At 41.3% G+C, this 18,007-nt stretch overlaps 1 protein-coding gene and 1 pseudogene across 8 annotated transcripts in view; both read left to right on the forward strand.

Moving 5' to 3' along the window:
- Positions 1 to 18,007, forward strand: part of SLC16A12 (solute carrier family 16 member 12) — a 98,464-nt gene that overhangs the window by 46,681 nt on the left and 33,776 nt on the right. The gene's annotated exons all lie outside the window — the stretch shown is intronic.
- LOC309642308 (SNW domain-containing protein 1 pseudogene) lies at positions 717 to 16,711 on the forward strand (annotated as a pseudogene). The gene has a single exon. The product of its transcript is annotated as an SNW domain-containing protein 1 pseudogene (transcript).

Here is an 18,007-nt window from a genome sequence, read left to right on the forward strand (position 1 = left end):
TTTCCCAGTTCCTACTGGGACCTTGAATAAATAATATGCCTCGTAAACCAGAAGGAATTGATGTTCTTCAAGGCACTAGGCTTACCCTTAATAAACAAAGAGGGGCTTCTAATCTGGGGGTCTCAGACCTGGGAGGAGACGACAGAATTAGTACAAGGTGTGCAAATCCACACGTACATGACGGCATCCTGTCAGTGGACAGAAAAATATCTTACACAGTTACCACAATTTCTCAAATGTTTGTAAATGTCTGAGTGATTCATCAAATAAAACAAAATGTATTTGAAAATGCCATGAAATTCATTATAACTGTTGCCTTTACATATTTTATTGATCAACAGATAACTTATTCTAAAAACATAACTATGGCCTTGCTTGGTTAAGGAAATACTTTACGATGTATAGAGGGACCTCACATGCAAAAGGGTTGGGAACTACTTCCAAGGCCTTTGTTCATCAGACTTTTCTGTGGGTCCAAATCTAGAAGGAAGTGGGATGAACTGGTTCATTCCTAACTATTTCAATAAAGACAGAGACAAAGACAACCACCTACCTGTTGAAGGAACTTTTGTCAAAGCGCTCCTAACTCTTTCATTTCCGGGAAGAAGTTCAGGTCCTGGGTCTTGCACTAAGGAGCACTCACATTCTCAGCTTGGCAACACCTTGTCCTTCGTGTGACCTGCCGTGGCTCCAGCGGCGAGCAGAGTCTACAGAGTGCAAAAATAAACATCTCTAAGGGCCTGTGGAATTTGATGGCCTGTGCAGTATGGGGCAGACATGGGCCGAGGGCCAGGCCCTGTAGGTGAGCCTCTCAGCAGCCCACGTTCCTTTTTAGCCACTCGGCCAAAGCAAGAAGAGACAGCCAGCCTGGCAGTGAAGTTCTGTTTCCAGGTTTGGCCCTGTCTGGTGTCAGGACCTGGCCCTGCCCCCATGTTCTCAGTGTATCTCATTGAGATATATTCACTTAGGCCTCTGTTACCCAGATAATGGGAAGGCTAGTTAATCTGGTTTGACAGTGGCTAAAAAGAACAAAGAAAGAATGGGTAATTTCTTGCCCCCATTCTTCAAGTTCCCTGGACCTCCTCCCCACGTGACTTGAGAAAACATACAGAACTCAAGAATTGGGGGTGTTCATTTACTAAATATTTACTAAGTGCCATTTTCTTCTAGGAACCATCCTAGGCACTGAAGCATTAAGGGTCCCTGCTCTCAGGGAGCTCACACTCTGAGTACAGACCTGAGTTCTTCTGCTTGCACTCTCTTTTTTATATCTTTATTTATTATTTACTTATTTATTATCTTTGGCCGCCCCACGTGGCTTGTGGGATCTTAGTTCCCAGAGCAGGGATTGAGCCCAGGCCCCCAGCAGTGGAAACACAGAGCCCTAACCATTGGACTGCCAGGGAATTCCCTGCCTGCACTCTCTTTGAAACACAAGTTCTCCACAACACTCCGTGAGACTTGAGGGGTTAACTTCCAGCCAACTGAGATATTTCACCCGGCTCCCCTTCCATGTCAACAACATGGCGAGAGCAGTGATTACAGAGTAAGGAAAATGCTGTAGAGACAGGCAGCACTGTTCTTCAATAAAAGGTTCTCTGTCAACTAACAAAACGACTCTGTGAAATGCATCTCAAGCTCCAAGTTTCTCCTCTGTAGCCAACAAGCCTCTGATATAACGTAATCTGATTTAATGATTCTATATGCTGTTGAGTGTAAAATTAGAATTTAAGAGTTCTGCAAGGTCACTGAGTTAGACACAAAAATGTTCTTCCTTGAACCCCACAAATATTGAGCACCAGTTTTATACCAGACATTGTGCTAAGTGCTGGAATATTCAACTACGTGTTGTATTTTTTATCAAAGAGGGCTAGCTGCAGCTCAGGCCTATCACTGCTTTTACTTGTTATTTCCAGATAGGAGAGAAATGAACTGTATTTTTGCAGAAAATCGTTACTGGGGGCAAGCTCCTTGTTTTGAATTGCACTGTCAACAAACTATTGGACTCAGGAGTAAGCATTTTTCTGATGTTGCCTAGAATCAGCGACTCTGGATTAGGAACTGACAGGGTGGGAAAGAAGCTTGCTTTCTACTCTCTGCCTCTTGTGAATCACAAATTGTACCTTTCTCACCTTTTCTGTAGACCAAATACCATATAAATCACCCTGCTGCTTATTCTATGTCTTATGTAAAGTATTCCTATCCTCAGAGTCTCATAGATAATGTAGAAACGTCGGCAGCTTTATTAGCAAAGGTTAGTGTTTCAGTTTAGTGCCAAAAGGTCCTGACAGACATCCAGAAATTTCTGGTTGAAGTCAGTAATTATTTACTCCCCCATTACCAGAATCTGAGGACTAAGCAGAGAGAAGCAGAAAGGAGAAGAAAAGCACACACACACAAAAAAAGCAAAGTCTTTCTGCGCTTAAGAACAATATATTTTTAAATTAAAAAAATTTTTTTTTTTTTAACTTTTGGCTGCGTTGGGTCTTCGTTGCTGCACGCGGGCTTTCTCTAGTTGCAGCGAGCGGGGGCTACTCTTCGCTGCGGTGCGCGGGCTTCTCATTGCGGTGGCTTCTCTTGTGGAGCACCAGCTTTAGGCACACAGGCTCAGTAGTTGTGGCGCACGAGCTTAGTTGCTCCGCAGCATGTGGAATCTTCCCGGACCAGGGATTGAACCCATGTCCCCGGCATTGGCAGGCGGATTCTTAACCACTGCGCCACCAGGGAAGTCCCAAGAACAACATATTTTTTTTCACAACATATGTGTAATATCATTGGGCAACAAAAATAAATAAATCCATATGCATTAGAAGGCGTCCCTAATACCCAGAAACTTCAAGTGGAAAAAAAAGTTGGGTCCCTGAGCCAGAGACTATCTAAACCCAAGCAGAGAGAGAAGGGGTTTCTTTAACTTCTCCCTGACTTTCAGTTGTTTTGGGGGCTTGAGTTTGCCCCTGGATAGAAGTCGGTAAGGCTCAGCTGGAATACTTTTCTACACTGTTATAAAGGCCGTGCAGAAAAGTGTTGGAATTCCCTCACGGCAGACCTGGAAGATGGCCCTTCAATGCACATCCCCTAGGCCAGGGTGTTCAGTGGGCCCTTGAGTCCCGGGGTGGGTAGAACCAGACATCTAATCATTGGTAAGAGGGTGTAATAGAATATCCAGGGGCTGGGAGGCAAGATATCTTTCTCTTTCCCAAGAGGTTTGTATTTCACCGTAGCATTTAGCAAATATATGCCAGGCACTGTTCTCGGTGCTAGAGACACAAGATCGAACATAATCGTGCTGGCTTCCACCAGGAGGGAGCTTGGAGGCCAGTGGAGAGCAACAGGATGCAGAGATTAAGACCACAAGCTTTGAACTCAGGCTGAGGCTAAATCTTGGATAGTTAGAGCATTCTTTATCTGTAAAATGGAAATTATAATACCTCCTTCACAGGGCTGGGATAAAGATAAAATGAGAAGAAGCGGAAGAAAATGGTGCTCACCAGCTTTTTACCTGCACCTACTTAGCTATCTCAGAACCAGCTTGAGGCTGAAGAAAAGGCAAGATCCCAGAGATCACGACAGACCTCACTGATCTCCTCCCAAAGAGAACCTCCCCCATGCGGGTACGGGAAAGGCTGGATACCTCAGTTTTTAGAGGATTTTGGAGTTGGAGGTGCTTTTCCAGCAATCCACGTGGCCCAGTATCCCCTGAATCTGGGACAAGAGAAAAAAATGTCAAATGCACTGGCCATTCAGGTGGATGCTGAAGGAAAAATTAAGTATGATGCAATTGTTCGACGGGGACAGTCAAAAGACAAGGTCATTTATAGCAAGTACACTGACATGGTTCCCGAAGAAGTCATGAATGCAGAGGACCCAGACCTGCAAAGACCTGACGAAGAAGCCATTGAAGAGAAAACAGAAAAGACAAGGGTAACCTTAGAAAAATCCGTTAGCACAGAAGGTTGCTGCGGCCATGCCAGTCCAAGCAGCAGCTGATAAACTGGCTCCTGCTCAGTATATGCGATACACACCAGCTCAACAAGGAGTGGCTTTCAACTCTGGAGCTAAACAGAGAGTTATTCAAATGGTAGAAATGCAGAAAGATCCAATGGAGCCTCCAAGGTTCAAGATTCATAAGAAAATTCCCCGGGGACCACCTTCTCCTCCTGCACCTGTCATGCATTCTCCTAGCCGAAAGATGACCATGAAGGAACAACAAGAGTGGAAGATTCCTCCCTATATTTCAGACTGGAAAAATGCAAAGGGTTATACAGTTCCATTAGATAAACGTCTGGCGGCTGATGGAAGAGGACTGCAGACAGTTCACATCAATGAAAATTTTGCAAAACTGGCCGAAACCCTCTACATTGCTGATCGGAAGGCTCGTGAAGCTGTGGAAACGCGTGCTCAAGAGAGAAAGAGAGAGAAAGATGGCTCAAAAAGAAAAGGAGAAACATGAAGAGAAACTTAGAGAAATGGCCCAGAAAGCCAGGGGGAGAGAAGAGCTGGGATCAAAACCCATGTGGAAGAAGAGGATGGGGAGGCACGTGAGAGGGATGAAATCCGGCATGACAGGCGAAAAGAGAGACGGCATGACCGGAATCTTTCCAGGGCAGCTCCAGATGAGAGGTTGAAACTGCAGAGAAATGAAAATCGAGATATCAGTGAAGTCATTGTTCTTGGTGTGCCCAATCCTTGGACTTCCAATGAAGTTCAGTATGACCAAAGGCTCTTCAACCAATCCAAGGGTATGGACAGTGGTTTTGCAGGTGGAGAAGATGAAATTTACAATGTTTATGATCAGGTTTATGGAGAGGTGGTAAAGATATGGCCCAGAATATTTACAGGCCCAGTAAAAATCTGGACAAGGACATGTATAGTGATGACCTAGAAGCCAGAATAAAGACTAACAAACAGATTTGTTCCCAATAAGGAGTTTTCTGGTTCAGACCGTAGACAAAGAGGCCAAGAAGGACCATTTCAGTTTGAGGAGGATCCTTTTGGTTTGGACAAATTTTTGGAAGAAGCCAAACAGCACGGTGGCTCTAAAAGGCCCTCAGATAGCAGCCGCCCCAAGGAACACGAGCATGAAGGCAAGAAGAGGAGAAAGGAGTAGATACTTTCTTCAGAGTGAATGAACTATTATTCATAGCCCTAATGATGCAAGTCATATGGGGGAACACTTTGTAAATGGCCAGGATAAAAACCAAATCTGGGTGTCAGAGCCCAGCACTACTTTTTATTACAGGAGAAAGAGGGGGATGGGAAAATTCTACTTTGAATTATTTAGTTTTTTTAAAGGGTGTATTGTGTTTGTGCTTCTCCCACCTTTTGGCATCTATAGAACATACTGCCCCACACATGAAATTAAGGCCACTTCCTTTTGAGTGACATTAGCACTTTGGGGTTACTATTTTGTCTAAGAGTGACTGCTTACGAATAAAGTTACCCCAACCACAGTGAGTAGAAAGAAGGATGTCCACATATCGGAACTGTCCTGCCAAATGATGTTTGCCCCTATTGTGCTCTGTTTTAATTTGGAGTGGGCAAAGTAAGCTCTTGCTTGGTGCAACTATTTGTTTCCAATAAAAACATTTAGACAAAAAAAAAAAAAAAAAGATAAAATGAGATAACATATGTATAATAGTGAATTCAGAGCCTGGTGGATTAAGTGCCCCCAAATAGTAACTGTTGTTACTGTTATGGCTGTGTGACTTACTCACTGGCTCAGGAGTCAGAGACTTGAGCTCCAAGTACTGGCTGGTTCCTCTGTGACAAGACTGCTTTGCTCCTGGGTGAGCGTCCTTTAGAGAGAAGCCAGTTGTGCTGAATATTCTTCATTTTCTAGTTAGAGTGGTTGATTTTCTTGCCTGATGTCTGAAGATTAGACCTTTCTGACGAAGATGAAGTGCGTTTCCCGTTTCTTTCAATTGAATTACCACGTTAAAACTCATGACTGTTATTTATGCTTCTAATTTATTTTTTATGACTTGCTGGGGTTCTCTCTGGTGAAGGCAGAACTTATTTCATTCATTTATTAGACACTGATAGAGCTTTTACTCTGCATCAGACATTGTGTGTGTGTGTGTGTGTGTTGGGGTTTGGAGGTGGTGGAGAGAATTGGGGGAAGAGACAAGGATGACTTAAGATTGTTTCTGTTCCATGGAGTTAAACAGGCCAGGGGTAGAGAGAGACATTAAATAGATAACAACAGTGCATCTGATAAGGGCCAGGAGGGGTATGTACAGAGAACTCCAAGAGTCTGTAAAAGCGAGATAACTACTTTGAGGATGGGAGTGGGGTGGAAGCAGTTGAAGCAGAAATGATAAGTCGGGGGGGAAGTGGCGAAGGAAGGAATTTGAAGGTAAAGAAAACAGCACGTAAGAAGATACTAAAGCTTGATTTTTTCAGTGGGTTGCAAGAAACATATAGTATCATGGGATAGGTGGGAGTGGAATGATGGGCTGGGAATGAGGCTGATATTTGGCTACGGATATGGACATATATATGGGCTGAATACGGGACCAGATGGTCCTCAGCCAACAGGTCGTGGCTGAGGACACTGAGTTTCCATTATCAGAAATAGTATCTCTCAGTTTCCCTCTTGTTTCTACAGAGACAAGACTGAGTATCTCAATAAAGAGCTTCAAATGGGACACCCTAAGGGGTACAAGCGGTGTATCATTAAAGAGTACTTTCCCACTGTAGAGGCAATAGTAGAGTCCACTTGGAAATCTTCTCTAGTAAGTTGTGGTAGGGTTGAGATTTGCTCATATGATGACACAGATGTGAAAAAAATAACAGCTTCTTTGTTGCTATAATAAATCTAAACCTCTTCAAAGCCTCTATGAAGGCAAGAGTGGGGAGTTCCTTTTGCTTTTTATGTCCTGTCTAAAAAACCTTTACCTATCCCCCAATTATGAAGATTTTCTCCTATGTTTTCTTCTAGAAGTTTTTTTTTTTATAGTTTTTGCATTTATGTTTAGATATGCTATTTCAAGTTAGGTTTTGTGTATGGTGTGAGGTAACACTAGAGAGTCATTTTTTCCCCATATGAATAAATGTGTGGGTCTATTTCTAAACTCTCTATTCTGTTCCACTAATCTAATATACCAATATCACTCTTGATTACTTTGGTTTTAGAACAAGTCTTTGAAATCAGTTAGTTTAAGCCTTCAACTTTTGTTCTATCTTTTGAAAATTATTTTGGATTTTCTAGGTTCTTTGCATTTCCATATGAGTTTTAGAATCAGCTTGTCAGTTTCTATCTTTAAAAAAAGGCTGCTGGACTTTTGTTTGGGATTTCACTGAAACAATCAACTTGGGTAGATCTGACATCTTCTCAGTCTTCCATGGAATGAACATGCTCGCTCGCTCTCTCTCCCTCTCTCTCAAGCCTTTATAAATTTCTCTCAGCACTGTTTTGTAGTTTTGAATGTACAAATAATGCACATATTATGTTAAAATTATTCCTGGGCATCTCATGGCTTTTGAAGAAATGCCTAATGTAAAGTAGTATTTTTAAATTCCAATTTCTATTTGTTCACTATGAAATTGTGTACAAGCCCCTGTGTCCTTGTCTTTTGAAGTAAAAGTCTGACTCAGGAGTTAATGATTGGGAAATGTGAAGATGTAGAAACAAAGAATAGCTGTTGGGCTGGGGAACTGGTAACAATTTAGACTATAAATCTGCCACATAGCAGAATCACCGAACTCCCAGTTCCCTGAAAGCTACAGATAAAGGCCTGACACACATTGCTAAGGTGTTTTTATAGGAAGCAGACCCCCACCAGATGAAAACTGCTGACCGCAAGAACATAGACCCTAGACTGGTTGAAACCAGAAGGTTGATGATGCTTGAAACTTCATCTTGACGCCAACCAATCCAAGAATTATCCACGAGCTGATCACGCCCTGCTCCTTGAACACTATAAGACTCCTCACTACCTCCTCTACGGCGGGACACCCAGTTTTGAGGGCATTAGTGCACTGTGGCCCCCTTTGCCTGGCAAAGCAATAAAAGCTATTCTTTTCTGCTTCACCCAAAACTCTGTCTCTGCATTTCTATTCGGCACCGGTGAACAGAGGCTGAGTTTCAGCAACAACTACTAATATATAGAAATACAATTGACTAAAAAGGAAAAATAATGAATTTCAGTTCACCAAAATTAATAGTTTCTGCTCTTCAAGATGCACCATTGGGAAATGAATGGGCAAACCACAGAATAGGAGAAAATACTTGCAATACATATATCTACAAAAGACTTGTATCGAGAATATACAAAGAATTCTTGTATCTCAATAATAAGGTAAACAACCCAATTAAAAATGGGCATGATATTTGAACAGAGGCTTCACAAAAGAAGATATATGAATAGCTAATAAAACATGAAAAAATGGTTAATATCATTAGTAGTAAGGAAAGTACAAGTTAAAATTACAATGAGACTCCATTACACACTGGAGCTCTAATATGTTACGGTAATATCATACAGCCATGTTGAAAAACAGTTTGGCAGTTTCTTCTAAAGTTAAATATACACTTACAATATGACACAGTAATTTCATTCCTAGGTATTTACTCAAGAAAATGAAAACATATGTCCATAAAAGACTTGTATACAGATGTTCACAGAAGCTTTATTCATAATGGTCAAAAATCGGAAACAATCCTAATGTCCATCAACAGATAAATAAATTGTAATAGATCCATAAAACAGATTACTATTTAGCAGTAAAAAGGAATCAAGTACAGGTATGCACAGCAACCTGGATGAATCTCAAAACATTATCATAGGGACTGCCTTGGTGGTGCAGTGGTTAAGAATCTGTCTGCCAATGCAGGGGACACGGGTTTGAGCCCTGGTCCGGGAAGATCCCACGTACCGTGGAACAACTAAGCCTGTGCGCTACAAGTACTGAGCCTGCGCACCTAGAGCCCGTGCCACAACTACTGAGCCCGTGTGCCACAACTACTGAAGCCACCGCAGTGAGAAGCCTGAGCACCACAACGAAAAGTAGCCCCCGCTCGCTGCAACTAGAGAAAGCCTGCGCGCAGCAGTGAAGACCCAATGCAGCCAAAAATAAATAAATAAATTTATAAAAAAAAATTATCATAAGTGAAAGAAGCCAGAAGCAAAATAGTCCATATTGTGTGATTCTATATTTATGAAATCCTTGACTGGCAAAACTCATCTACATCAACAGAAAGCAAACCAGTGGTAACGCAATGCTGAGGTTGGTGGAGATTGACTGCAAAGGAGCGTGAGGGAATGTTTGGGGTGATGAAAATGTTCTATATCTTGATTGTGGTGGTTTTACATGAGTGTGTACATTTGTCAAAAGTCATCAGAATGTAGACTTAAAATGGGTGTGTTTTATTGTATGTAAATTATACCTCAATGTATAAAAGTTTCTAGCAGGTTTTGCAAGTTTAAAGTAATGTCTTTCATTTAGCTCAGTCTTTTTTGAATCAATAAGCAGCCAAATTGAAGGTTGATTTCTGTATAAAGGTCATTTCTCCCCTGTATCGTGTTCATCCCTCCCTCTCCTGTATGAGTGGTTGGTTTAGGGGAGAATTCATGTGACCTCATGGTAATGGTGGCGGAGGTGGTTGGCATGCAGATCTGTGAATTCTCATTGGCCTAAGCAGAACTGTCCCTAGTATTGGTCACTGGGCATCCTGCTGATGAAACTCATCTTGGTGGTCTCTAGGTAGTGGCTTCTCTCCTCATTGTGTACTGTGATGACATATCTGCTGCTGGTGGAACTTGTAGTTTGTACTCTCTGACTGTCCAGCACGTGGGGAAATTCCTCCCCTTTTTTGCTGTAGTCCTTGAGGATCAGCCACGATTTCCATTTGGCTCAGGTTATTGGTCACGGAGTCACTTTCCCCTTGGCCCCAGCCCTGCCTCTCCTCTCTTAGCTGTCTTCTACTGAGAACATGAGAGAGCCTCAGATCACTCCTGCGCCGGATTGGCGTTGAGGGACAGTCGGTGGACACTGTCTCTGGCTTTCTCTCTGCCCAGACACATCACAGGCCAAAGGCACCCAGTGAAACAGTGTCTTCCCATTGTTACCCATGGGACACACAGCACAGGCCTTCTTACTGCAGCTTCCCCCTCAACTGCTCAGGTTCCTATGTCTTCTCTCTATCACATACCTACCCCTGGTCAAGGCTCTAGGGGGTGGGAGACGTGGTCCCTGAGATATCTGGGCAGCTCATCACTCTTCCTTTAAAAAAAATGTCCCCTTCCTCTCTTGGTGTAGGCTTCTGCTCTCCCTTTCTGTGTGGTGAGAATGTCCTCTACAACACAATACTGTGACTTCTTACTTATAAATGGATTTATTCTGGATGGGACCCATTTCCTTGTTCCACACAGCAATAAACAATAAGCATCGTCTACCAGGTATCTTAGATATTGGGGAAGAGATACTTAGCAATCAGCCAACTGGTTTAAAGTTTAGACATCAGTAATTTGATGCCCTGTTTTTACAGATTAGGAAATAGTGGCAGAGAGGAAGTGATTCACTCAGGATCATACGACTAAATAGTGTCACTTGGACCCAGTAGTCTTGAATCCCACTCTTGGTATCTTTCTGCCACACACCTCTACCTCTCTTATGTCTGCAAACCAATGTAAAAAGTAAGGATACTGCTAAAGGTTAAGGCACTGGAAATAAGCAGAAAGGATCGAGGAAGGAAAGAACAATGGAAAGACAGTGTTGAGAGCCTACCCAAATAAGTGCCTTTTCTCCAACTGCATACTAACTGTAAGAAATGTGTAGATTTTCTACTGATAGAAGGGATCACTTCAGAAAACTATACTGAGGGCAATGTGAAAGATTTGCCCTACAAATGGAGTGCTTTACTGGAAGGTGATCGACTGTTAGCAAGAATTCTTTGCACATGATTAGATTTTTGAAAGCAAAGAGGACAAAGTGAAATTGAAAATATATCCCAACCTGCACTGTTTAAGGAGTAACCTTAGAGGAACATCATAATATAGAGCCTCTTTTGTTTCAAAATTTTTTTTTCTGAAGCCAAAATGAGAAGCAGAATGCAATTATATTTTAGTGGTTGGATGTCAAGATAAAATAAACGGAAGGCTGCTTAGTAAAATGAAGAATTGCACGATGGAAATGTACTTTCTTTGCTTATAGTTGTAGGTATTCTCTTAGTGAAGACTTTTCCATTATATTTGTGTCATATCGGATGGGTTAATTATTTACAAGAGGCTCAGGCTGATATTCTAAGGGAACCACAGGCTGCTCCAAAGTCTCCAGGAAACTAGGTTAGCCTTGTTTAACCTGTGCATCTCTTCTGAATACATATAAATCTATTACATGACCTGTTTTGAAAGAAACTCACATGTTGTTTTGTGAGCAGCGGTATACCCCTGAGTTAACCTCGGGGTTAACCTTCCCTCCTACACCCCCACCCCCTGCTTCCTTTGGTCATGGTCACTCACATGAATGAGTGCTTAAGCTTTACCATGGCTTGTTGACAGAAATGCCCAATAACAATTTTGAAATCTGGAGGGCAGATGGGCAAATGCACTGTCCAAAATCCACCAGAGCTACTCATTCCTATTTCGACTCAGATACAGTGTTGTCAGGCGAGTCCCTTTACTTCTGAGAGCTTCAGCTTCATCATCGTGGAAGGGGGGAAATCGTGCCCATCTCTGAGGCTTGTGAGGCTCAAGGGCGACTATTCATGAGGAATTATTAGTAATAGTCTCACATGCTTATGCTTTCAGAGAAGTCCTTTCTCCCCACCCTGGAACCGTGTGAGGATGTTCCCTGTTCTGTGGTTTACCCAGCTTGACTCTAACTTACAACATACCTTTGCTCACTATGCTGTTACTTACATTTTTTATTTGGATTTATGCAATTATCTTTTTTTGAGAGACCCTCACCAATCATTCTTAACTTCTAAGTTGTTTGGAATGCCAAAGGAGGTTGTCTAACTGAAACAAATAAAAATGGAATCATGTGGGGATAGCGGAGGCAAGGTAAAAATTAATGATGTTAAATATCTTTTAAAGAAACAGAACATTTTATTTTGCCAAGGGCTTGTTACCTTCCCTGTGTCTTCTATGGGATAATCACCTAATTTTCAATGTGCAGCATCAATAAATAATATGGTTATTTTTAGTCCTGGAGAAACCATACAAAAGAGATTTTTGTGCTCACATTTACACTGCAGGAGTAACCTGAAATATTTATTTCAGAAAATTATATATAAAATGATATTGAATGCAATTTTATTTTATTTTATCTTATTTTATTTTAATTAATGGACTTTATTTTTTAAAGAAATTTTAGGTTTACAGAAAAATTGAGCAGAAAGTACAAAGAGTTCCTGTGTACCCTTTCTCCTTCCCCCACCAATTTCCTCTGTCATTAACATCTTAGCTTAGTGTGGTACATTTGTTACAATTGATGAACAACTATTGATACATTATTAACTAAAGTCCATAGTTTGCATTTGGGTTCACTCTTTGTGTTCTACAGTTCTGAGCTTTGACAAATGTGTAATGTCATGTATCCACCATTATAGTATTCCACAGAATAGAATGCAATTTTGAAAATAAATCTTAATTATACCATCCCACCTAAATTTCTTTTTGCATATTCTTCCCATTCTGTTAGTTACGAGTATACAACTTTTACAGAAGTTTTTCATAGCTTCCCTCACATTGTACACACAATTTTAGAGTCCTCTTTTTGCTTTAGCATTGCATCATAAATGTTTTCCCATATTACAGTATTTTCTTCTTCTTTATAATTTTAAAGGATTGTCTATTATCCCATTTGTTTGACGTATCATAATTCTCTAGACATTTCCCAGTTGTTGAGCATTTAGGTTGTTTCGGTTTTACGTTATTCATAGCACAGCTATTATTTTTTGCTGGTAGTGTTCAGCTTCTCTTAAATTATTTTCTTAGGATAACTTCCCAGAACTGAGATTACTCTTCAAAGAATATGAATAACTTTCTAATCCTTGATCCGTTGCCCTATGTTGCTTTCCAAAGGGCTGTTGCATAGCACTGCCTGTCTCAGAATTTTTCAACAGCACTGGGCAGCACAAACCGAGGATGGTCTCACACTGGCCATTTATGGGTAGATGGCTTTATAATCTTACATTGAAGACAGTTTAACCTTGGGGACTATTTTAACAGAAAAACCTCTGAAGAGGCTAGGACTATAGTAAGCTTTCTAAGCTTTGGCTTTTTCACTTGTACAACCGATCCTATCGTTTCGTGACACATATTTGTGTCCAATCGGTGAGTTATTACATTGTGTGTGTTTGTCCGCGGGTGCTGGTAGAATCGCCGGTGCTAGTCGTATTGAAATTGCCAGAGTGCTAGACGTCAAGCATGCCATACACGTGACTCACGTATGGCTGTTCAAGAAACTTTGATTTATGGCAACACAGTATAGGCAGAAGTGGAAGATCTTATTGCCTAAAGGAGTCAGGCAGGTGTTGTACATGAGTGAAACAGCACAGGGATTGGACAATACAGGAGGTCAGGGGCAGGCTGAAGGAGCTGTACAGGCATTATCCAAAGGAAGGGTACCATACTTGACTCCAGCTGATGGCTGCCAAGAAGGAATGCCAGACCAGTATCTTTAGCGCTGTTAGTTTTTCAAGACGACTTGGAAATCTGGATTTTTAGATATCTTAGCTGGTACAGGCTGCTATAACAAAAATCTCACAGCTTGGGTGGCTTAAACAACAGACCTTTAGTTCTCATAGTTCTAGAGGCTGGGAAGTCCAAGATCAAGGAGCTGGCACTTTCAGTGTCTGGTGAGAACCCACTGCCTGGTTCATAGATGCCATGCTTTTACTGTGACATCATATGGCAGAAGGGGCAAAGTAGCTCTCTGGGGTCTCTTTTATTTTTTTTATTTTTTAAACTTTGCATCCCATGTTGGATTTCTAATATTTATTTATTTATTCATTCATTCATTCATGCTGCGCCGGGTCTTAGTTGCAGCACACAGGATCTTAGTTGCGGCATGCGGACTTCTTATTTGCGGCGTGCATGCGGGATCTAGTTCCCCCACCAGGGATCGAACCCGGGCCTCCTGCATTGGGAGCACAGAGCCTTACCCACTGGACCACCAGGGAAATCCCCTGGGGTCTCTTTTAAACGGGCATTAATCCCATTCTTTATGCGCAGGGCCCTCATGACCTAATCACTTTCCAAAGGCCCCCACCGCCAAATACCATCACATTGGAGATTAGGTTTCAACATATGAATTTTAGGGGAACAAATTCAGTCTATAGCGTTAGGAAAATCTCATATTTACATGTGGCAACCAAAGTAAACATTTTAAAAACACTATAGGCCTAACAAAAATGTCCTGAAGTTTGATTTGCTCATTGCTGCCAGTTTGTGACTGTTCTCATCTGAATCTAACTACAGTCCCACAAAGTACGTAGAGGGGATTTTTTTTTTTTTTTTTGTACAAACAAAGAAGCTAAGGCTCAGAAATTATTGTTCAACAGATTATTGACTGCCTGTCCCGCTAGGATGTAAGCTCCCTGAAGGCAGGGCCATTGTTTATTTTCTTCACTGCTCTAAGCCCTGTTCCTAGAATAGTACCGGATGCATACTGGACACACAATAAATATTTACTGAATTAATAAGTGATGAATAAATGAAAACAGGTTAAGTCACATGGCAAATAATATCTATGTTTTTGAACCAGATACTCCTCATGATTGATTGATTGATTGATTGATTTATACTGAAGTATAGCTGACTTACAATATTATATTAGTTTTAGGTGTACAACATAGCGATTCGATGTTTTTTATAGATTATGCTCCATTTAAAGTTATCATAAAATATTTGCTATATTCCCTGTGCTGTACGTTACATGCTTGTATCTTATTTATTTTACACCTGGTACTTTGTACCTCTTAATCCCCTTCCCCTAATTGCCGCTCCCCCCATCCCTCTCCCTGCTGGTAACCATTAGTTTATTCTCTGTGAGTCTGTTTCTGTTTTTTTATATTCATTCCTTTGTTTTATTTTTTAGAGTCCACATATAAGTGAAAACATACAGTATTTGTCTTTCTCTGTCTGACTTGCTTACTAAGCATAATACCCTCCAGGTCTATCCTTGTTGTTGCAAATGGCAAAATTTCATTCTTTTTTATGGCTCAGTGTATTCCAGTGTATATATATTATATACCACATCTTCTTTATCCATTCATCGGGGTTTTCTTCAATTACTTTCTTTTTATTGAAGTATAGTTGATTTACAATGTTGTGTTAGTTTCAGGCGTACAGCAAAGTGATTCAGTTATACATACATACATATATATATATTCTTTTTCAGATTCTTTTCCATTATAGGTTATTACAAGATATTGAATATAGTCTCCTGTGCTATACAGTAGGTCCTTATTGTCTATCTTTTTTATATATAGTAGTGTGCAGGTACTCCTCATATTTTATCTCATTTTAATCCATACAACATTCTGTGAGGATAATATTAGCCCCATTTTATGGATGAGAAAACTGAGGCTCAGAGAGTTAAAGTAGGTTGCCCGAGTTCATATAACTCATAAGATAGAGAATCAGGACCAGGAAGGACCCGAATCTTCCTCTGACTGCTAGTTCTTTTTGTTCTTCTACCCTGCACTCTGCCACCATAGCCATAAATATCGATTCTCTCCCACCCCATCCTCCCAGATATTGGCATTTTATTCTGCAGATCAATGCATCACATCTCCCTAGAACAGGGGTCTGCCCACTTTCTCTGTAAAAGGCCAGATAGTAATTATTGTAAGTTTTGCTAGACTAAATACTTTTACTTAGTTGCAACTACTCCATTGCCATTGTAGCATGAAAGCAAAGACAAAATGCAAATAAATGGGTATGGTTGTGTTCCAGTAAAATTTTATTTACTAAAAGAGGCAGCAGGCCAAATTTTGCTTGAGGGCTGTAGTTGGCTGATTCCTGCCCAATGAGACAGAAAAATTATCTTATTTAAAAGGTGACAAGCTAGCTAAGTGGCTAGCTCACTGTATAGATATTTAAATTCTTTTCTGGTTCTTTGGCTTGACTTCATAGTTCATAGAAAATATTTACTGTATACACCTTAAATTACCCCAACATTGCAGTGGTGTGCTAGTTAAGTGTTTAACAACTGGTTGTCTCAGAGGATACAAAAAGTTTGGATGTGTAGTTTACCAATGTATGGTTTCTGTGGTAGAGGCACTCCTCACATGGCCAGTTTCAAGCCACCGGTATGACATCACTGAACGTGGCATGGGGATGAGAGGCAGCAGATGCTGACTTCGACATACCACTGTCTGCAGGCATGTATCCATTTGTATCCTCTTGGCTGAAGTAACAGAAATCTCAACTAGTTCCCACAATAAGTCAAATGGGGCTTCCCTGGTGGCGCAGTGGTTGAGAATCCGCCTGCCAATGCGGGGGACACGAGTTCATGCCCTGGTCCGGGAAGATCCCACATGCCGCGGAGCAACTAAGCCCGTGAGCCACAACTACTGAGCCTGCGCTCTGCAATAAGAGAAGCCACCGCAACGAGAAGCCCGCGCACCACAACAAAGAGTAGCCCCCGCTCGCTGCAACTAGAGAAAGCCCGTGCACAGCAACAAAGACCGAACACAGCCAAAAATAATAAATCAGTAAAAATAAGTAAATTTATTAAAATAAATAAATAAATAAAATAAGTCAAATGTGTTATGTTACCTAACAAGCTAGATAGGGTGGCTCCAGAATTGGTTAGTTTAGTGACTCAGTGACGTCATTAAGGTTCCAGGTTCTTTTCATCTTTCTGCTGTGCCTGCAAGACGGCTTATTGACATTGTCTTCAGGCCAGCTTCCTTCATGGTGAAGAAGTGACGGCTGTAGTTCCAGGCGTCATATCCAGATTCAAAATGTCTATAGGAAGAAGCAGGGCTTGTTTCTTTCCTGCGTCTCTTCTTAAGAGCAAGGAAATCTTTTCCAGAGGACTTTCCCGCATACTTCATTGGCTGGAATTGCTTCACCTCCTAGTCCCTAAGCACTTACTGACAAGGGAAAGGGAGACCAATCAAAAACCATTCCCTGAAACAAATGGCTGCTGGAGAGAGAGCAGATAGAGTAGATCCCTGAACCAAGCCGGGGCTATGATAGAATGGAGGAGAGGTGGGCTGTGGATTCAGGGTAGGCAACCAGCTCTGCTGCAGTAGGCTGTGTATATTAAAGTGAAAATACAAGTATGGTAGATCTTTTAAATGAGTTTTTCTTTGAGTGTTTAATATTGGGGAGGAAAGTAGTTGACTATTAAAAGTAGCCTACCCATGACTGCCCTCGCAGTCCAGTGGCTAAGACTCCACGCTTCTACTGCAGGGGGCGCAAGTTGGATCCCGGGTCAAGGAACAAAGATCCCGCATGCTGCGTCGTGCAGCCAAAAAAAAAAAAAAAAAAAAGTAACTTACCCATGACACAAAGTTATGTTTTGTAGGGACTGACCCTGAAGCTCCAGAGTGCTGGAGACTCCTCTGGTTGTTTTGAAATCAGGGAGAGTTCCCTAGCTGATCAAGTCAGTGACCTTAGGCATGTTTCAGGGAAATGCCGATGGTACCATTTAAAGAACTGTATTTCTAGCTGCATCAGGCTGCAATTAATGTCCTACATTAATTGTAGGACATTAAGGCACACACACATTAAGGTGTGCCTTCAACGAGAATTATATGCGTATGCTTAGGTTAAAATGTATATGAACTTACATCAAGGAATAAGGAAAAGTAGTGGAAGTAGTGTAGGGCATTGGTTAGGAAAAGTAAGACTAGGGTTCATATCCCATTTCTGCTCCTTGGTAATGATAATAATAATTAGGAAAATTACTGCATCTCTCTAGTCTGAGTTACGGTATCTGTAAAATAGGGATAATAATACCTACCATCTATGGTTGTTGTAAGGATTAAATGAGATACTGTCTATATAACGCTGCTTCATAGCAATGTGGCCTATGGATGGTCTGA

The sequence above is a fragment of the Balaenoptera physalus genome (assembly GCF_965194825.1).
Source record: "Balaenoptera physalus genome assembly, chromosome: 14".
Classification (NCBI taxonomy): Eukaryota; Metazoa; Chordata; class Mammalia; order Artiodactyla; family Balaenopteridae; genus Balaenoptera; species Balaenoptera physalus.